This window comes from Paralichthys olivaceus, chromosome 24 (genome assembly GCF_024713975.1).
Source record: "Paralichthys olivaceus isolate ysfri-2021 chromosome 24, ASM2471397v2, whole genome shotgun sequence".
Classification (NCBI taxonomy): Eukaryota; Metazoa; Chordata; class Actinopteri; order Pleuronectiformes; family Paralichthyidae; genus Paralichthys; species Paralichthys olivaceus.
Window position 1 is genome coordinate 3,207,066 of NC_091116.1, and position 23,018 is coordinate 3,230,083.

The window sequence follows — 23,018 nt, forward strand, 5'->3', positions numbered from 1 at the left end:
GGCATATACATTAATTAATGTAACCATCTCTTCCTCTAGTTTCCCCTTCACTATAATATATCATCCTTCTGGATCTTTGATTTCTTGTATTGCCACACCTCTTTTGTTGCTTTGTTTACAAGTACTGTAATTTTCATGCTCTTCCTGGGAAAGGTGTGTTTCCTGCATGAAGATAACTTGGGCCTTAAGTTTTCTCATTTTCAAAATTATCTTAGTCCTTTTCATTGGATTATTCAACCCATTAACATTTAACACTAACAATATGCTGTTCATTTCTAGCTTTGGAAAATGGCGTTATACTCTTCCTTCGGACCCTTATTGCAGCCATGAGAACAAACAACAGCCCAAAGAACATTGAGCAACTCAGCAATAAAAAAAATATCAAACTAAGAATACAACAGTAGGCACTTGCCCCCCACGTTTCCCCCGTGGGTTGAGGGGGTATTCCCATGAAATATGGGTGCCCCTCCTTAGTGAGGTCCATTCTTGTTACCAGATTCTCTTGAACATCTGTCTCATTATAGCTCACACATACAGCGTCCGATCAGTCCTACAGTGAAGACTATTAAGTCCAATCACCCAGGTCCACCTATATACAAACTCTTAGACTATTTGTCTTCATTGTCTAACATGTGTTATCTTTCACTTACTTATTCATTTAGATGCACTCACATACTTTATTTGTCCATTCCTCGGTATTTCTGTAGTTTATGTTTTGCTTGTGTTGCGGTGTCCTCTTTGTTTCCTACCTGTTGCCATGGGCCGCTGTCCCAGTGTTTCGTAATTCTGGCCATGAGTGTCTGGAAACGGATTCCTCTCTCTTTTAAAACTTTTTTAATTCCTGCGTAGTACTTTCTTTTCTGAATTATTTCCGTGGCATAGTCAAATTATTGGAAATAGTATTAGTTAGGTGATAAGTTGCAACATCATGTCCCAATTGGAGATCAGCCATGCTGCACTGTTGCTGTGCCTGTGGAACAAAGAAGAAATGAACAATTAAGCCACAGTATCACTAATTCCAGCTCTGTCCAACAATCCATATATAATAGCTCCAAAGACTCCTGGAAGAGACATTGTCCTACCCTGAAGAGCAGTCGTCCACAGGAGGAAAACACAAAAGGTGGCCACCTCACAGCCCCAGTGGTGAAACTACTCTCTTGGAGATTCTCCAATCACAGTGTCCTCTCGATGCAGTCTCTCTGAATCTTCATCTGATGTGGCCGGCTGGAGGGGTGCGTGGACCAGTTCACGTGAAAGCCTTTTCAAGGACTGGAGAATATGCTCTGCCTTTTGGGTGAGGATAAATCCATATTTAGGCGAAAAAAATGGATGTGACTAAAGAGGAGATGGAGAGCCCGTCATCAGCAGCGATCACTTAAATAACGTTGACATTATGGCTTCATTGAATGAAAATTAATTTAACCTACGTCGATGTGCTTCTTCAGGTTGGACGGGGAGTTTTTGAATGCCAATATTTCAGTCACTCTCGGAAGGCAGAACAGGCACTTAATCCGGTAGGAAGAATCTTTCACTCCAACGTACGAAAATATTTCTTGCAAATACAGCCACGGTGTGTGTAACGTTATCTTCATCACCACCACGGAGTTCACCAAGTTCGCCACTTTAGTCGAGATGCTCGTCATCTGCTACCGGAGCATTAACGTTAGCAGCAGAGCCGGCAGCAAGTGCTTCCATGATGGCATCAATAATGTGACATGCGGGACTTGTTCTTCTTCGTGCTTGGCGGTTGACATGACAACAAATGTTTACGGCATTACGTCACCAACTCAAATTTCTTCTGATTTTAATTTGTAGTAATGAGTAACGAAGATGGTTAGGAGAAATGTATCTCTCAAATTTGGAGGTGAGAGGAGGGAACGAACGTGGTAGGTAAAAGGGAAAGGAAGGACCAAAACGCAGAAACTAAATATTGTTTAACATAAAATGTCTTATTTAAAAAGGTAAAAGTAACAAAAGAAATCTTCACTTAACAAAAGTCGCACTCAAAAACAGGAGTGGAACAAGGAAGGACAGGAAACAACTTACAGGGAACCGTGGCGAGAGGTGACGGGACACATGAACACGACTAAGGTATCCGATGACGAACAGGACATGACAAGAATTGACGACGTACTAACAATCACATGGGGGGAACACAAAGACTTAAATACACACTTGAACTAATGAGTAACGGGGGACAGGTGGCACAAGACAAACAGGTGAACATGATGAGGGCAGGAAGTCGAAGGGGGAAAACACACCGGGAGCAGGGACTACAAAATAAAACAGGAAACAGAGGAACACTGAACAAACTTAAAACATGAGTACAAAACGTAACAAAAACACTGTTGAGACATGAACTGAAAACTCTCTTCATAAACGAGAACAAAATACAATAACAAGACAGGGATGAACACAGGAGGAGCACAGGGTGAAACATACAGGAACACAGAAGGGAACATGAGAGAACACAGGATGAACACAGCGAGGGACAAGGAGAGGAACACAGGAGAGGGACACAGAGAACAACACAGGATGGAGCACAGAGGAGAGCAGAAGGGAACATGAGCGAGGGACACAGAGGGGACATAGAACAAACATGAATTCCAAATGTAACAATAATGCAATTTAAACTAGAATTGAAAACACTCTTTCTAAAAGAGGACAAAATACGATAGCCCGTGACAGAAAACAATACCAGTGACAGAAAACACCATACCGTGACAGAAAACACCAAAACGTGACAGAATACACTACCAGTGACAAAAACTCCGTAACCATGACAAAATAATACCATAACCGTGGTAGTATCGGAGTAAAAGTACACATTTTATTTAGGAAATGTAGTGGAGTAAAAGTGAAAGTTGTCTGAAATAAAAAATAACAAAGTAAAGTGAAATTTCTACTCAAGTAGAAATGTAAAGAAGTATTTGTACTTGGTTACATTACAACACTGGGTAAGGTCAGCTCAGGTGCTGTTGGATGGGCGCTGCTGACTACTTCCAACGCTGTGGCTTTCTCAACCCCAGAGCGTGGCGGATTCTCTTCCAGAGTGAAGTCTTCTTTGGTTTCTCAGGGAGAACACTGGAGAGAGACTTCTTCTCAGTGACATCATCCTTACTCTCTCCATTGAGCTCCCTACTGGAAACATCAGCTTCATGACAGTGGCAGACCACATTGTAAGAAGCTTTGAGCTTCATCAGCTCTTCTTGGAGAACCTTCTTCTCCTGGAGCTCAGTGTTGAACTTCTCCTGGTTGGTAGTCTGATTTTGACAGACCTCATGATAAGAAGCTCTGAGCTTCATCAGCTCTTCCTGGAGCGTTATTCTCATCAGAAGCTCATCGTTCTGTTTGAGCTTCTCTTTCAGAGCCTTAAACTCAGACTGCATTGTTCCACATGTCTGAAAAATAGAAACATGGAATTCATTATTAAAAGTCCACTCAACACAACCCGAACATACATTTCTAAAAAAAAATTATTCTTACCAGAATGTTCATTTTGGTAAAGGGGGATTTGTAGTTAAGAGAGCAGTGTCTTCTTGATTAATTTTTACTGAACAAATCAGCGGTTGTCTCAGTAGGCAGGATTGTTGTCTTCACTAATGAGGACTGTGGTCTTCTCAGTTGACAGTCTGTTATTTTCACAAACTAATAACTTGAAGCAAGGGAACTTGTTATTTATACGTTTGGTAATTCAGAGGACCAAAGAAATATCCTTTAATGTCTAGAGTTTTTGGTTCTTTGATTGGATTTGATAAGGATTTGCAGGCCAGCAATCCCTTTGATGGTTGCCCCCACATCAATCATCAAAGAAGATTTTAAGAAGCAACCGTTTCCATAGCGATTTTTTATAACTGCACAACCTGGGGGTTTATCAGGTTGACTTCTATATGATGCACATCATTGCGGAGCATACACAAATCCTGAGCTAGGCAGCTACTATACACATGTTGCACTGATAGCTACAGTGATATGTGATATGCTTGAGGGAATTAATGAAATATGCTATGAAGTGTTGAATTAAGTATGTAGAGCCTTTAAATTAGTAAAAGTACATAAGCATCAACAAAATATAAGTCTATGTGTCAGTAAGTACATAGTGTGAAATCTTAACAGCACAAGCACTATAAAATAAATGTAGTTGGATGAAAATAAAATCATGAAAATGGAAAACACTGTAGAGCAACTGTAGTCAACTACTTTACCATCAGCAGGAAGTGGGTACATTTTTGCAAACTAATTGTTGCATTGTGTGTCACTGAGAGTGTGTTTGTGTAGCAAGTTTGGATTCATGTTTGTAAAAAATGTCTGTGTGTGTGTGTGTGAGGACCTTGATGCTGGCTGGATTCTAAAAGTGATGTGAAATAATTGAGGGGATGTGTATTTACATGTTGATCTATGTGATTTTAGTCTGTGAGAGCTATCGATGCACTGAGTTGATAACACAGGCACCGACATGTGCGACAGTGTTGGTCAAATACGGTCTCTACAATTGTCAGTGCATCTACAGATGTGTTTGACTGTTTCCATTTCATTTCATTTACTATGTTCCACTTAATACTGGGCTAAAAGGATTGGTTTATGTAATATTTATGTCTTTGTTATGCACATTATTGTCACGGTTATGGTTTTATTTGGTCATGGTTATGGTGTTTTCTGTCACTGGTATTGTATTCTGTCACGTTATGGTGTATTTTGTCACGGTTATGTATTTTGCGTCCCTCTCTGTGTCCCTCTCCTGCGTTCCCCTCAATGTCCCTCGCCACGTTTCCTCTCATGCTCCCTCCTGTGTTCCTCTCATGTTCCCTTCTGCCTTCCTCTGTGCTCCACCCTGTGATTCTCCTGTGTTTCTCTGTGTCCCTCTCCTGTGTTCCCCTCCTTGTAAATGGTAAATGGTTGTATTTATATAGCGCTTTTCTAGTCTTGAAGACCACTCAAAGCACTTTACACTACAGTTTTCCATTCACCCATTCACACACACATTCATACAGTGCTTCTATAGCTAGCACTTTTTTTGATGTTCTATTGGGCAGTTTTGGGGTTCAGTATCTTGCCCAAGGACACTTTGTGTGTGTGTGTGTGTGTTTCACCCTGTGCCTATCCCGTGTTCATCCCTGTCTTGGTTATTGTATTTTGTTCGCGTTGTTAAGTTTGTTCAGTGTTTCCTGTTTTATTTTGTAGTCCTTGCTCCCTGTGTGTTTTTACCTTTTGACTTCCTTCCCTCATCAGGTTCACCTGTTTGTCTTGTGCCACCTGTCCCCCGTTACTCATTAGTTCAAGTGTGTATTTAAGTCTTTGTGTTCCCCCATGTGATTGTTGGTACGTCGTCTTTTCTTGTCATGTTCATGTGTCCCGTCACCTCTCGTCACGTTCCCCGTAAGTAGTTTCCTGTCCTTACTTGTTCCACTCCTGTTTTTTTGAGTGCGACTTTTGTTTGTTGAAGATTTCTTTCGTTACTTTTACCTTTTTTAAATAAAAGACACTTTATGTTAAACAATATTTAGTTTCTGCGTTTTGGTCCTTCCCTTCCCTTTTTCCTACCACGTTCGTTCCCTCCCCACACCCTCCAGCCTTGACAGTACCAACCAGATATGGACCAAGCAGAGCTTTATCTTTTTTGTAGCAAGGTTTTTTATTTAGACTCCTTAGTTGACGAGCTGAGCACCGCAGGCACAAAGCAGCGTTCAAAGCTCCTGGAGAGGATGGCACCTGTGCGGGATTGGCTTGAGGACAGACCCTGGGTCAGCCACTTTGTCCCGCACCTGGTGACCTTAGAGAAGAGACTCAAGGACATCCTCTCACCCCCAACTCCCCCCGCTGATCACTACCTCGGCACCCGCCTGGCTTTTGGATTCTGTGTAGAATCGCTACGGTGCGGGGCGGACACCGGAGGGGAGCCCCCTCACTCTGTTTCCATCCATCTCCACCAGCTCACAAGCGGCAACCTCAAGTCAGGATATCATGGATTCTCGCAGAAGCACCCCACGTTCCAGTGCCGGGGTCCCGGCTGATGTCACTCACGTTCCGGCGTCGGGGGTCTCAGCAGACGCTACTCAAGTTCCAGTATCGTAGGTCCCGGCTGACGTCACTCACGTTCCGGCGTCAGGGATCCCGGCAGATGCTGCTCACGTTCCAGCGTCGGGTGTCCAGGCTGACGTCACTCACGTTCCGTCGTCAGGGATCCCGGCAGATGCTACTCACGTTTCAACGTCGGGGGTCCCGGCTGACGTCACTCATGTTCCAGCGTCGGAGATCCCGGCAGATGCTACTCACGTTTCGGTCTCGGAGGTCGCCGCTCCAGTTCCTGCCCCACGGTCAGGGGTTCAAGCAGTCGTCTCACCAGCTCCTGCCCCTCGTCTGGGGGTTATGGCGAGTGGCTCTCCAGTTCCTGTTCCTGCCCCTCGGTTGCGGGTCCCGTCTGGCTCCGCTCCAGTTCCAGTCCCTGCCCCACGGTCGGGGGTTCAAGCAGTCGTCTCACAAGTTCCTGCCCCTCGGCTGGGGGTTTCGGCAGACGTCTATCCAGTTCCTGTTCCTGCCCCACGGTCGGGGGTTCAAGCAGTTGTCTCGCCAGTTCCTGCCTGAAAGTGACAGAGTGGTGGTCAGACACAGTGAGTGGGGTAACAGAGAGTGCCGAGGTACTACAGGACCTTGTGAAGACAAGATCGTCAGGGGAGCATCTCAGGAGGGCATCCATCTCATCAAAGAAGTCACAGAGAGGACAAGGAGGGCGATAGATCACCACAATGTTCAGTTTGAAAGTGGGAAGTGTGACAGAGACAGCGTGGCAGAGACAGCAGATCTGGGAAGGTGGTCCAGGGGAAGGACCTGGTAGGACTACATGGGGGAGAAAAGGAAACCAGTTCCTCCTCCTCGATCGGTTTGTCTCAGGGGGTGTGAAAAGGAGTAGGCAGATGAGAAGGCAGCTGGAGTGGCAGTGTTTTCTGGAGTGATCCAGGTCTCAGTAAGGGCCAGGAAGTGGAGAGTCTGCAGGGAGGCATAGTAACATAATTGACAGATATGTATGTCACGTTGTCTTAGGGAAAGTCTTTGCATTTTATATAGAATAACATCGATATCTGTGTTTTTCTGTTCCTGCTGCATATACAGTATAAAGTAGCGTGAGTTTAACTTAGCAACACCACGAAAAAACTTTACGGAAAGGTTATACAGTTAATGTTATTTCCATGGGATGTGAATGAAAGAACGAATGTAATAAACAAATGAATGAAATAATTAATAACAACTTAATAACAACACGGGGACACTTAATATGGTGATCTACAATGAGTTGTGCAAAGACAGTCCGTAGTAGCAGCAGAAGATTGTTTCTGTGTGATATAAGTGAGCAAATGGCATAGTAGTGCAAAGACAGTCAGTATGTGGATCGTAGGCTTCAGAGTCCAGAGTGTGTGTGTTTGTGGGGGGGTTAGCTTCCTGACAGCCTGGTGGATAAAGCTGTTGGTGAGTCTGGTGGTGCGGGAACGGAGGCTCCTATACCTTCTCCCAGAGGGCAGGAGGCTGAACAGGTTGTGTGTGGGGTGGCTTGCATCGCTCACAATTGTGTTCGCTTTGCGGGTCAGGCGGGTGGTGTATATGTCTTGTAGGGAGGAGAGTGGGGCACCAATGATCCTTCCAGCTGTGTTTACTATGAGCTGCAGGGCTTTTTTTGTTGTAGTCAGTGCAGCTCCTGCCCCACACCGTGAAGCAACTGGAAAGGATGCTCTCAATGGTGCCCCGGTAGAATGTGCACATGATGGGTTGTGGTGCACTTGCTCGCTTCAGTTTGCGCAGGAAGTAGAGGTGCCGCTGGGCTTTCTTCGCCAGTGATGCGGTGTTGGTGGTCCAGGAGAGGTCCTCACTGATGTGCACCCCCAGGAATTTGGTGCTGCTCACTCTCTCCACAGCAGCACCATCGATGGTCAGTGGCAGGTGTTTGGTGTGGCCTCTCTGGAAGATGACAACAATCTCCTTGGTCTTTCTGACATTTGCAACAGATAGTGTGGGCCAGAGTGTGCCACTATTATAAAATTAACATGACTTGATCAGGAGCTGTTTGTAGGTATTACTGGTCACACAGGCAGCCTGCATGAATGTAAAATAAAGATGAGGCAAACATGATGTTTCAGTTATTTTTTGAACATTTATTTAAATAAAATACTTGTTTTTATTTCACCTTAGATAAAAATAAATGCAAATCATTCTCTTCCACACATCAAAACCAATCAGATATACTCAAAAGTTCACTGTCATAAAATTGAAGTAAACACTATTTTAGCATAAATCATTAAATATATATAATATGATGATTGAACATCATCATTCAAATTATTCAACAAAACAATATGTAACAAAACAACAATATTTAGTTAACAATGAAAAATATGCATTTACAACACATTAACAGTGATATACTCTGTCACTGTTATCTGTGACTGTTGTGTTCAGCTGTTAAGTGTCGTTATTGCTGAAGCTCTGTGTTTTCCCACATCATTGAACGTGTCACAGGTGGGCACCCGGCCGTTTGGACCAATGGTAGGGGTGGGATGGCATGGCTGGGTCCCCATTGGCCGGTTGTCAGGAGGTTGGGGCATGAATGACATATAGATTATATATGTATCTCGCGTGTGCAATAGTAAGCGAGTTAAAAAAACACATTAGAGGCAGAAAAAAATGGGTAATTTGGCTGCAGATACTACTGAATGGTGCGCATCAGGGGGGATTTAGAAGTGGGTATACGCAATGCTTATTGAAAAATAAGCGCGTATACCCCCGTATACCCTGGACTACACCAGTGGTGACAGGATATATTTTTCTTCCACTTGGTGTCACTCCGGAATCAAGTTTCAATCAAGTGACTAACGCTGCTAATTCGCTTTGGCTAACTTGACAACAAACGCCACCGGAAGCTGTCAGGGCAAGCACGGCCCGCGCAACGACAAAAAGGTGCGTTTGAGAAAAACGCGTGGGCCGCACTAGCACTAAACTTTGATGTCAAGTAGGGGGCCACAAAATATCAATTGGCCCGCTGGCCGCAAGTTTGCAGCACGTTTTTCAATTGTATGAACACCAGATTCAACACTGTACTTCCTTGGGCCCTTAACAACGCACGTTGAGTGTGAAGCAGATCAAATGAACGGTTCTCCAGATGCGTGAGTCACATACAAACAGATTTCTGGAATCATTAGACAGGTTGTATTTCCAGACCCTAAGATGTGGATGTGTGGGTGTCTGTATATGTATATTTAGATTTGTATTATTTAGAAGATTTTACAAGGATGCCCCAACACCAGGAATATAAAACTGTAACTATTTTGGATTTTGTTGAAGATGATCTTTAAATGAACTGTATGTGAACAGTGTTGTGATACTTTCATTGTTTTTTAAAACGTGTTTTACTTCACTCCAGGTCAAGAAAAAGTAACAATCCTCATTTGATTTACCAATATTTTAACAAATATTTCATCAGAGGAAGGATCACATTTCTTATTTTTAACTAAAAGATCATATTTAACCAATGCCACCATTTATATTTCATATTTGTCAGTAGTTTTGATTTGAGTGATGAATAATCAGGGAACTCCCAGTGTAAGGGGGAGAATGTGGTGACACTGCTTCTTGTTCCAGTGCAAACGTCCATAAACCTAAAGTGAAAAAAAAGAAAATGAAAGATTAAATGTTCAGTTCCACAAAGCCACGTATTTTATGTATTTACAGTATTGAGACCTAATATTTCCACGACTCCCTCATTTAACAGTGAAACCAAATTTTACTCAGAAAAAAAATTGTTTTATCAACATTTGAATTGTTGTGTCACTGCGTATATTTGAGTTTTAATTTCAACATTGAATCTGTTAACGTGAAATCTCAAATGATTGTTTTCTTTCTAATTAAAACAGAGGTTTTACACATGATCACACGTGTTACTTTGCACTTACTTTAAGTTTTGTTGAACATATGGAGCAACTCACTGTGTTCAGGAGGACGTCTCACTTGGAGGATTAGAAACTTGTCCATCTGGGTTCAGAGGGTTTAAGACGTTTGGATCATTTCCAGCTGTGAGGTCAGAAACACATCATGAGACTATCCTCCTCTGAACAGACACTTTTATTACAAACAACCAACACTGCAGGGAACATTCCTGAAAACTCTCTTCAGCAAAAAATGAAGCCTATTTAATCTACGGAGCTTTTTCTAGAGTCCTGCACTGGGTCAGTTTCCTACGGGGAGCCTCAAATCCATTGAAATAAATAATGGCAGTAGTGTGGACAAGGCCTAAGTGAACATTTGTGGCAAATTTGAAGAAATTCCCTCAAAGCATTCTTGAGATATCGTGTTCACAAGATGGGGACGAACAGATGAACGGCCTGAAAAAATAACGCCTCCCTGACTGGCGCCGGTGTGGACCAATAAAAAGTGGAGCAAATAGGAGTTGGTGGTGTTTTATTAAACTGGACATGTTCGTACTTTCAGCTGCTCTGAAAACAGAGTAGAAATAGAAGTTTTACTTACGAGATGGGGGACTTTTGGCTGAAATAAAAAGAAAATACAAATAATTTCAGTTATTACAGTTAAAAAAACAGCGCGTCCGGCAGGTAAAGCTTTTTCCCCTGCTTAGCCTCTTGGCGACTATACTGTTGTGAATTAGATAGTCACTCTACAACAGTCTATGGTGCAGAATGAAGTTAGAAAACTTTGTGTGAACCCTTTGTGTGCAGCTCTTGAAACAGATGTTGGTGTGTGAGGAACTGAAGTTTGATCGGACAAAGCATTCGTTAAAAAAGTCTGAAATAAAAACACCAGAAAAATATTGGACAAAGCTTCTGTGTTGGTCTCTCACCATACTTCTTCCTGTACACGATGTATCCAATGACAGCGAGGACGACAGCGAGAGCGACCACTGCAGCGATGATGATGATGGTGGTCACGTCAGTGGGCTTCTCTGTTGAGTGGAATAAAAAAACAAAGCATCACAACCTGAACAGATGAAGCAGGTTAGATGACAATAATCTCCCTGAACCAGAATCCTGTACAATAGACACAACAAACACACACAGACAATCAACCTGTTTCTTTGTCCGGCTGTTGTTTTTAACACTGATCTAAATTTATTGATAAAGACTGATGAAAGAAAATGACCGAAAACCAACAGAGAGTAAACTTCTCCTGCTACACGTCAGCATACATGACCTGCAGGACTGTTAGTGGAAATGAAATGTGTGTTTCCCACACCATCACTGATTCAAGTCTCACCTCTGTTGGACTCCACTGAGTCTTTGTCCAGTCTTATGACGATGTCCTCCTTCACACCAGAGATCTGGAACACACAGTCGTACCTCCTCCAGTCTTCAGGTGGGATTGATGAAACCTGCAGGTCAGTGCTCATCTGGAAGGTCCAGTCATGGTTGGGGAGGACCTCTCCGACGTACACGTCCTCATGAAGCTCCTCTCCGTCTTTCCTCCAGAACAACATGGCTGCGTCGGGGTAGAAACCTGTAGCGTGGCAGCTGACTGGAGAGGAGGGAGACTTCTGGAGGAGAGACATCGAGGGAAGCTCTGGGGAGAAAGAAGAAAGACAGTTTATGGGTTATTCTAATGTATTGTATACTAATAATACCATTCCTGTTTGATTCCATCGATTTAGCATTAGTCATGTCTGTTAATATACGAGACAAGTGAAGAACTGTGAGATGTGAGCGAGACAGAGGCTGAAGTGATGCAAAGACACTGGGGGGGACTATATAACGTCAGAGTAATATCACAGTATTTTTTGAAAGGTGACAGTTTTATATCAGGATATTTATTTTCTTTATACAAACAAAGTAAATCTCATGAACTGAACAGGTCTGATAACTTCTGGTTCATGTTGGTATTTTTTGTTAAAGTGCAAAGTGAGCGCAGGTCAGTCGGGGGGTGAGGAGGGAGGACACTCCAGCTGTGTCTCAATTCAGGGGCGATCTAACACATTCACAGTAACATGAGGTCACTGTGACCTTGACCTTTGACCTCCAGGCTCCAAAATCTAATCAATAACGAATCGATCTCTGAGTCCAAGTGAAAGTTTGTACCAAATCTGAAGTTGATCTGATGACATCATGTTCAAGAAAAACATAAACATACTTTGTGAGGCCACAGTGACCTTGACCTTTGACCTTTGACCACAAAAATTTAATCAGTTCATCTTTGACTCAAAGTGAATGTTTTTACTAAATCTGAAGAAGTTCCCTCAAGTTGATGTTAAGATATCATGTTCAAGAAAAACATATTTGTTTAGTCCACTGTGACCTTGACCTTTGACCTTTGGCTACAAAAATCGAGTGAGTTAATCCTTGAGTCAAAGTGAATGTTTGCACCAAATGTGAGGAAATTCTCTAAAGACATTCTGGAGATATCATGTTCACAGTGATGGGACGGACAGACGACCCCAGAACATAATGCCAGCGGCCACTAGGTGTCGCCAGAGCAGAGGCATAAAAAGAGCAGAGAGAGAGAGAGAAAGGAGAGGGAGAGAGAGAGAGAGTGAGAGAGAGAGAAAGGAGGGAAAGAGAAGGAGAGGGAGCGAGAGCGATGATGATAGAAAGTGAACAAACTGAGTCACAGCAGGTGTCTGTGTATCTGCTCTCCTTCACTTTGATGCCACAGAGTAAGAAATGAAAGAGGAACATCATGTACATGGAGGTTATGTGATTTCACCTGTTCTCTGCAGAGAGCTTTTCCCATGCTCTATGAACTCTTTCAGCCAGTAAGGACACTCCTGGGTGTAGTAGTTCTTAAGATATGCAAGATCAGCTTTATCATTATCCCACTTCAGTTTGGTGATAACAGCCTGTGGTGTTGGAGCGATCCACGTCTCTGTCTCCAGGTCCAATGATATGAAGTCTTCTCCATCATAACCAAACTGACGATAACCTTTAACTTTTCCAGTCTCATCGTCCCATTCACAACCATACATCCGCTGGACAATGTGGACACCTGAGAGAGAGACAGAGATCTGAACCGTTATTATCACATCTTCATCACTCACAAACACAAACACACACACACACACACACACACACTCTCTCACACACACACTCACTCACACACACTCACAGACACACACGCTCACACACACACACTGTGGTCAGCACAGTGACATGAATCTGTTGCTCTACTGTTGATTTGATATATTTAAGGTTCAAACTAATCATTCTGCTTGTTGTCGATTCTGTATTTTGTTATGGCCCTGCTAGCATAGACAAGACCTTGCTCCCAGGTAAATTGAAACTGTGGTGCCTGCAGTTTGGATTACTCCCCCCGCCTGATGTCTACGAGATCCCCATGACCAAAGTTGAGAAGCTGGAGAGAACAGTCAGCTCTTACATCAAGAGGTGGCTTGTTCTTCCTCGTTGCCTCAGCAATATCAGCCTGTCTGGCCATGGGGCCCTGGAACTGCCTGTCTCTAGCCTGAGTATAAATGCACCAAAGTGAGGCTGAACATGACCCTGACCGAGTCTCAGGACGAGGTGATCCGAGCGGCTGCTCCCAGACTGGCAACTGGGAGGAAATGGACCCCATCTGAGGCCATACAGCAAACAAAATCTCCTCTCAGACATGGAGACATTGTAGGACAGGTGTAGCATGGAAGATGTGGGTTTGGACTTGGAACAAGTCGACCCACATGGCACAAGGCAACATCAACCCAGAGGAGAAAACTAGTGGTTGCAGAGGTTCGACTGCAGGAAGAGGCAAAAAATGCACAAAGGCAGTCTCACAGTCCAAACAGGGCCAATGGACTAGCTGGGAAAACATGGAGCATCGTAAACTCACATGAACGGATCTTTGGGAGATGGAAGGAAGCCGACTCAGCTTCATCATCAGAGCCACGTATGATGTTCTTCCATCACCCAAGAACCTAAACCAGTGGCTAGGAGAGGATCCATCATGTCCTCTCTGCCAAACCCCTGCAACATTCAGGCACATCCTCACCAACTGTAAAACCAGTTTGTCCCAAGGCCGCTACACCTGGAGACACAACCAGGTCCTACAACAATTGGCGAGCACCCTGGAAGGAAGGAGGACTACCAACAATGCCCTTCCTCCCCTGACTTCCAGACATCCAAACACCACCCCTTTCATAAGAGCAGGTCAACTCCCAGCAACAACATCTGCTAGAGTAAAATGCAGGTGGATCTAGACCAGAAGCTTGTTTTTCCACCGGAGATCATTACAACTAATCTCAGACTGGACCTGGTCTTGTGGTCAACCATGCAGAAATCGCTCTTCATTGTGGAACTGACAATACCATGGGAGGCTGCATTCAGTGAAGGATATGAACGCAAACACCTGAAGTACTCCGACATAGCAGCAGAGGCAGAACAACGTGGCTGGCGTGCCCAGGTGCTTCCTGTCGAATTCTGGGACGCCAGGTGTAGCCGTTGATCCCTGTGGAGGTGTGTTGGGCCTTTCAACGAAACACCAGTGAAGCAGGGTGCCCACCTGAAGACCCCAGTGAAGCAATTACCATTATCCCTAACCCACCCATCACCAGTTGCTGATTAAACAAGGGATTGTACTATCAAGTCCTATGAGCTCAACTGTATTTTGTTAATGAATCAATCACTTGTTTAAACTGAAGCAAATAAAGAAAGTAGTTAAAATGTCTGTCACTGTATTTAATTCATCAAAAAGTAAGAGAAGCAACAAACTCTAATATTGAAGAAACTTCACAAAACATTTGAGATTTTTACTTGTTAAAAAAATTAAAAAATTAAAATATATTGATCACATGTTTGATTAATTAGTAAATATTTGAGATCAAATCAAATAAATGAAAATGTGAGTTTGTGTCTGTGTGTGTGAGAGTGTATGTATGTGTTTCTGTTAGTGTGATTGTGTATGTTTGTAGATATGTTTTGTGTGTGTGTGTGTTGTTATTATTAGAGAGTGAAACATAAACAAACCTTCAGTCTGGTTGAAGCGTTCCTTTGCGATTTCAATGTTGACCTTGAAGATCTGCTGTTCACTCAAAAAGTATTTAGTGTTCCTGTGAATCTGTTGTCTTCAACATCCAGTCCTGTTTGGGTTCTACTTTCATTGTGTTGCTGTCATAGTGATCGATCTGAACTTCATCAACATAACCAACAGACACAAACTCTGGAAAGTTTGGGACTTGAGAGGACCCAGTGTGGAAATACTTCAGAGAATGAGTCCCTGCAAGAAAAAGTTAAAGTGACTTTGGTTTCAGAATGTTTAATAAATCACTGCACTCAGAGTCAAGAAGACATGAAGTACATTCAACACAACTTCAGCATCTCTGTTGTGTGGTAAACAAACACAAAAATACATTGAGAGATAAAACGTCTGCTCCAGAGTCCAGACACTCTTTACTTTGAATTCTACGTCTTAAACATTTATTCAATCTAATGACTCAAATATTTAATATTAGAAAATAATATTTTCTACTGCAGAGTATTTAATGTAAAGTGAAAACAACTTCAATTTCCAGTTACTACATGAGACATTGATTCTGAAAGTCCTCATTATCATATTAACAATTCAAATTGTGAAATCATGAACATTTTGAACACAACATATGAGCTGTTAGTGCTTTCTCTCAGTCTATATATAAATATATATATATATTCCTCCGTATATACACATATAAATTTATACTGAACCCAGCTAACAAAACAAAGTGTGACGTTAATATGTATGTTTGGCACTGATTCCAAAGTTAAACCATAAGATTAATTATAAATAACTAGAACTGTAATAATAATACAAAGAAAACACAAATATGACCAAACAGAACTTGAATGAAGAAAATAAACATGTATGTTTTTTATCCATGTTTTAAATTGTAAAGATAAATGCACATCTTCTTTGTTTATTGTGCACAAATAAAATTGGTGCATATGGACAAACACAAACACTGATAACTTTATATCTGTGACAGACTCATATCAAGCAGTCAGGCTTTAGTGCAGATGTTATCACATTAGAAAGTATTAACAGACATCTGTCATTTCTTCATTATGGAGGCAGCCTCATCATCATGAGGTGCCCGTCTACTCGCTGCTTTACGGTAAGCGTATTCTGCCACTTCCGGTTGTCGGTGTCACTGCCACGGTGCTCTCTGCTGCTCACCTAAACAGATTTTCGTATATTTCTCACATCAGCGATTATCTGCATATTTTTAGACTATCCTTAGACTTGTTCTGTTTGCGGACTAACAGGTCTCTTAACTTTAGCAACACTTTAAATCTGATAGTTTTACTAGTGTGTTAGTTACACTAGCTAGCCTAGCTATAGAAATGGCTTCTCTCTGCTCTCCTGCTCTCTCCTCTCCTGCTCTCTCCTGCCCACTGTGCCACATGTTTAGCTACTCCTCGTCCTCCTTTAGCGATAATGGTACTTGTAATAAATGTAGTTTATTTGTTGCCTTGGAGGCGAGGCTCAGTGATTTTGAGGCACGGTATCGCACCACTGAACAGTCAGTAGCTGCTATAGTTAGCAAGTCACCTGTAGCCGGTGCGGTACCACCGAAGGTAGCTTCAGCTAGCTGTCCCCCAGCAACCTCCGAGCAGCTGGGAGGCTGGGTGACTGTTCGAAAAAGGCATAGCCCCAAACTGAAGCCCACGGTACACCACCAACCACTCCACGTTTCTAACAGATTTTCCCCGCTCAGCGACACACCCGCTGAGAGGCCAACTCTGGTTATAGGCAGCTCCATTTTACAAAACGTGAAGTTAGCGACACCGGGGGCCATAGTTTTCTCTGGACCCCTGCCCAACCCAATGTGATGACATGTATAGCCGCATGTAGTCATTGACCGCTGGCTGTCGAGGTGGTGTCCAGCAAACGACGTGGGCTTCATAGATAACTGGACACCTTTCTGGGGAAAACCTAGTCTGATTAGGAGAGACGGCATCCATCCCACTTTGGATGGAGCAGCTCTCATATCTAGAAATATGGCCAAGTTTATTAGTCGACCAAAACCATGACAACCCAGAGTTGAGACCAGGAAGCAGAACTGCAGTCTTACACGCTCCTCTGCGCCTCCATTAGAGCAGCTGCCCACCCAAACCTTTCGTAAAGAGACGGTGTCTGTCCCCCGTCCACCTACATGATTTAAAGATAAAATAAACAGAAGAGGAGTTCATCATAACAACTTAAAAATTAAATCAACATCTCCAGCAGTCCAAAATAAGAGAATTAAATGTGGACTCTTGATCATCAGGTCCTTATCCTCCAAAGCTGTTTTAGTCAATGAATCAATATCTGATTATGATATTGATTTATTTAGTCTTAATGATACCTGGCTGCAGGAGGATGACTATGTTAGCTTAAATGAATTCACTCCTCCCAGTCACTGTAATACTCATATTCCTCGAAGCACTGGTCGAGGTGGTGGAGTTGGAGCCATATTTGACTCAGGTCTATTAATAAATCCTAAGCCTAAACTAAATTATGATTCATTTGAAAGTCTTGTTCTTAGCCTTACTCATCCAACCTGGAAAACATTACAGCCAATTCTATTTGTTATAGTATATCGAGCTCCTGGTTACTCACATTTGCAGAGTTTGCATCAGGCTTGATCCTTAAAACAGATAAAGTCATTATTGTAGGTGATTTTAATATTCATGTGGACAACCACAATGATAGTCTTAGTGCTGCGTTTATCCCTCTATTACAACTAAACAAAAATATAAATGCCCCATGTCGAATATAAGAGTTATATAAGAGTTATTAACATTTGGGTTACGCAATATATAGAAAAATTCAAAATTTATTTTCAGTAATTACTAATCTTCATATCGGCGTTGATAACATCGTGGTATGGCCATTTGTAATGTATTGACAGTCCTTTGAACATGATAGGGGTCAGGTTGAGGAATTTGATTGTTCAATATCTTGTGTGTCCACGAGCTGCGTCTCTCAGAGCAACACATCTTCTTCGGATGGAGTTGATCAAATTGCCTATGGTGGCCTGTGGAATCCCAAAGATGCTCTATCGAGGACATGTCTGTCAGAAACGAACTCTCAAACGGCTTATGGTCCGATAATGGACATTGGGCCGCGCAGCTACTACTCTGGTGGACATCCCTGCATCCAACATGCCAATGCCACGTTCCCGCATAACTTGCGACATCTGAGGCATTATGACTTGTGACAAAATTTGACATTTTGGGGTGGCCTTTTATTGTCCCCAGTCAAAGGATTGTCCAGCTGTTGCTCATTTTGTCTGATCACTCACTGGACACGCCCCACCCATGCACTGAGTAAAAAAACAACTCACTGAGTAATGCTCACTGACAGCGTATTGGATTAAAAATTATACACAAATCAAGAGAAATATCACTTTTGTACAATAAAATGTCAGCAAATGCTCATTTACAGTTGTTACCCCACATGGCAACAATATTTTACATGGGGCATTTATATTTTTGTTCAGTATAGATTCAATTGGCTTCTGTCAGAGTGTCAAGGAACCGACTCATTGTCTGAACCACACTCTTGATCTTGTTATCTCATATGGCATTGAAATTGATCACCTAACAGTCTTTCCACAGAATCCTCTTCTGTCTGACCATTTTTTAATAACCTTTGAGCTCATATTCTGTGGAACAAACTACCATTTTGGGTTCGGGAGGCAGACACGGTCAACACTTTTAAGAGTAGACTTAAGACTTTCCTCTTTGATAGAGCTTATAGTTAGGGCTGGCTCAGGTCAGCGCTTAGTTATGCTGCTATAGGATAAGACTGCCGGGGGACCCCCCCCCCCCTCTCTCTCTCTCTATTATCGTCCCCATCTCTAAACATACATGTCTCATTAATGCATGTTACTAACTAAACTTCTTCCCTGGAGTTTCTGTGCTCTCTCGTCCAGGAGGTTCTCATGGATCATGGCTGCTCCCTGTATTGGATCGTGGTTCCCACTACTGCCATGGCCCTGCCTGACATCCACTCTTGTTATTACTATTAGTCATAATTCCATGACATTAATATTAACTTGTTTATTATTGTAGCATTGTTACACATTACCACCACTGCTACTGTAATCATTGTTTTTCATTGTAATTGTACAATATGTTTCTGTTGCTTTGTTCTGTACATGTGACATCCATTGCACGTCTGTCCGTCCTGGGAGAGGGATCCCTCCTCTGTGGCTCTCCCTGAGGTTTCTTCCACCTTCTTTTCCCTGTTAAAAGGGTTTTTGTGGGCAAGTTTTACCTCACTCGAACAGAGTGTCTACGGACAGAGGGTGTCACTACCTGTACAGATTGTAAAGCCCTCTGAGGCAAAATGTGTTTTGTGAATTTGGGCTATACAAATAAAATTTGATTTGATTTGATTTGATGAGTCTTTGTCTCCCTGCTTCTTTTCACTTTTATCATTTACATTCTAGATGAATTTGTGTTGTGTGTTAGAACAGATCATTCATTAGTAATATGTCATGTCAGTCATGTTACTCACGGTCTTTATCAGCCTAAATGAGGTTGAATATTGAACCAACAAAGCAGGAAGCTGTTTGTCCTCAGCACTCTCTGTATCTATGGAAACAGCGCCACCAACTGACTACAATAAAAACCAAAACTGAGTCATCGCCTTATTTGTCAGTTGACACAGTTTAGATGAATAATTGAGGTGTTTGAGGCGATCAATCATTAAAAAGATGTTCAAATATATGTATTTCCATCAATAACAGTCTTAATTCATATCAACAGACTGAACCTGTTATTTCTTCAACATGAAACACGAGACACGTCATGAAGAACTAAGTGTGAAATAATCAAGTTCATAATGTTTAGAACAGACAGGAAACTCTTTGTTTTATCGCTGAGTTGAAATATTGCTTCGTTTTTCTGTTTGTCTGTTGGACTTTTTCGCTGCAGAATCGTTGTGTCATTTTGTCCAGAACCAGCTCGGACTGTGTCAACCTTAATGGTTCTGATCAAAGGACGAAATCAACTAATGGTCCGGATCAGAAGAAAGAAAAAGAAAAGTCACTTTTCAGTTGACCTTTCAGAAAGAGAACAGAAGCTTTCCTTCTTACATGAGATCCACGACATTTACTAACATGAACTTTTAAATCAGGTCTTTGAAACTTTATTCAACTTCTAAAATCTGAAGGAACCAAACATCAAACATTACAACAGACCTTCAAATCATTGAAATGTCTTTTAAATACACGGAGCATTTGTCTTTCATTTAAAATCCACCAAATCAAGTCAAATCAAGTAGAAACTAGAACTCACTTGCCGTCGCGCTGTGTGTTCCTGCCAGTAGAAGCAGGAAAAGTAAAGTGTGCATTGTGAGCGGTGGTATATTTCTCTTTGCTGGACTGAAGGTAGATGAGGTCTTTAGTCCACAGAGAGACGGACTGTGGCTCCAGAGACAAAAACAACGAGATGAGGACACACAGAGAGGAGGTGACATCATCTGAGCCAATGAGAATTCAGGATCAGCCTCTACGTCACTTAAATCCGGGTGAAACTCACCAAACTAGGTTGTGAACGAAAGTGAAAGTAAAGATCTGGTCGTCAGCCCAGTCAACCTAACCCAGCCCAAGTCAACCCTGGATAATACATAATAAAACTGTAATAAACTGTATTTGTATAGCACTTATCTAAACAAAGTTACAAAGTGCTTCACAAGTAAAATAATTAAATCCATGTGTAACCGGATGGTTGTTTACAGTATATATATATATATATATATATATATATTGCATTTCCCTCAGTCGTATTTATTATTTATTACCCGCTGTGGTTCAGTCTCTCTCTCTCTCTCTCTCTCTCTCTCTCTCTCTCTCTCTCTCTCTCTCTCAATTCAATTCAATTCAATTCAATAAGCTTTATTGGCATGACTGTGTATTACAATATTGCCAAAGCATTATTATTATATAATAAATTATTTAAAACAATGTATTATTTTAACAAAATAATAAATTAAACATCAATAAGACTATACTTTACATCAATTAAAACTATACTATATATCATTAAAACTATACTATACATCATTAAAACTATACTATACATCAATTATAACTATACTAAACATCAATGAAAACTATACTATACATCAATAAAACTATACTATACATCAATAAAACTATATTATACAACATTAAAACTATACTATACATCAATTTAAAAAAAGGTGTGTACCATACAGAGGTAATTATTACCGAACAATATCTATCTAATGATCAGTATGTTCATCAGTGAGCAGGTTGTTGTGCAGCTTTTCTCTTCTCCTGTGACAGACACTCACATATTTTACTGCTTCTACAGTGCAGCACCAGTGATCCCGATGCAAGCCAGGCGGTCCAGGAGCAGAGGGTGGGAGATGGTATCGAACGCTGCGCTGAGGTCGAGGAGGATGAGAATGGTGAGTAGTCCAGAGTCAGCTGCACAGAGGGAGTCGTTGGTGATTCTGACCAGGGCTGTTTCAATTCTATGTTTCGGACGGAAGGCGGATTGGAACGGTTCATGGAGGTTGTTTGTGTCGAGGTGGGACTGTAATTGTTTGGCAACCACCCTTTCAAGTGTTTGGAGATGAAGGGGAGATTAGCGATGGGCCGGTAATGGTTAAGGACCGCTGGATCAGAACCGGGTTTATCCAACTGGACGTCATTGCTCCGACCAGGTTTCTCATTTACCCGATCAGAAGTCGTTGGTCTGACCAGATTCTTTCATTCATCCTTCCTTTTCTTTAGTACCACATCTTTTGTCCAATCACACACACTTTATCCAACCAAAAAGAAAACCTGGCATTCTGCCAATAACCAAGATAGTTTATCTCCCATACAATTGTTTTTGTTACACAAAAGCAAGACAGAAGCTGAGAAGTGCCTGAGGGGAGCTCTTTTGAGAAGTTGCAGACCACGGATGACTCAGCAGGCCCCAACGCATCATATTACATACAACGACATAGAATCCAACACGCGTGTCTCATTGTTATAATGGTTTATTTATTACAGGTCATTTATACTATTGTGTCATGTACAATGAATGGTGTCATTCTCACAGATGTACAGTGCCTCATTGTTATAACGGTTTATTTATCTATTCTGGTCATTTATACCATTGTGTTATGTACAATGAATGTGCTATTCTCACAAAATGTACAAAGAAATAGAATAAAGCGCTTCCATAACCTCAAGGATTTCACCTCTGACTCTTCATGCTGATGTTGATGGAAACAGCTTTCGAAGTTCTGTGATTGGCTGATCACAGACAACACATCTGCTGCTGTTGCATGTGCATGTTACATGTCCACACTTGATGAGCCAAACGTTTACCTTGCCGCACGCCTGACATTCAGGATTCAATTCTTGGGACCCCTTGATGTCAAACCACTTGAGCTTTTTGGTTCTGCAAACACTGCACATGACTGAACCTGGGTCTTCCAGGCTGTTCACACAAGACAGACAACACAAATGTCCACACAACAGGCAACAGTCAGAAATCTGGTAGCAGCAGAAACAGGCGAAGGGGTGGACAGCTTCCTCAGTTTCATCGTCCGTCTAATCTTCGTCACGCGTTGGACTTATGAGAAAACATTATAAAACAAAATGACTTTTACAATTCTACACTGATGTCTGTGACATTACCGTTTGCAATACAAGTTACCTGGAAGGATGACGTTGCTCTGTTCCACCTCTACGACGTATCTATTGTAATTCCTTTTTTCTGCTGTGTCAAAACAAGATGGAACAAATCGACCGTCAGCCTTGACCACATCGCTCAGTCTGATCATGGGATCCTGGTAGTAAAGGACAACTGGTATTAGGTCCTCCATCGATTCATCCCCTTTGAGTGACTGCGTCGTTGGACAGCTGGGGAAAGGTCCTCTTATGTATGGCTTGTATCTCAGCGCCTCTCGCTTAGCATGTATTTTGATGTGTTTCATGTTGTGGTAGAAAGTGGTGATCTGAGATGTAGAAACAAAGGAGGATCTCTCTGACTCTGTGATCCTGTTCACTAAAACTGTATTCATCTTGTGGTCTCTCAGTGCTATGCAAGGAGACC

At 42.1% G+C, this 23,018-nt stretch overlaps 1 pseudogene; it reads right to left on the reverse strand.

The window, feature by feature from the left end:
• Window positions 1–8,120: 8,120 nt before the first annotated feature.
• LOC138407080 (major histocompatibility complex class I-related gene protein-like) lies at window positions 8,121–20,390 on the reverse strand (annotated as a pseudogene).
• Window positions 20,391–23,018: the final 2,628 nt, after the last annotated feature.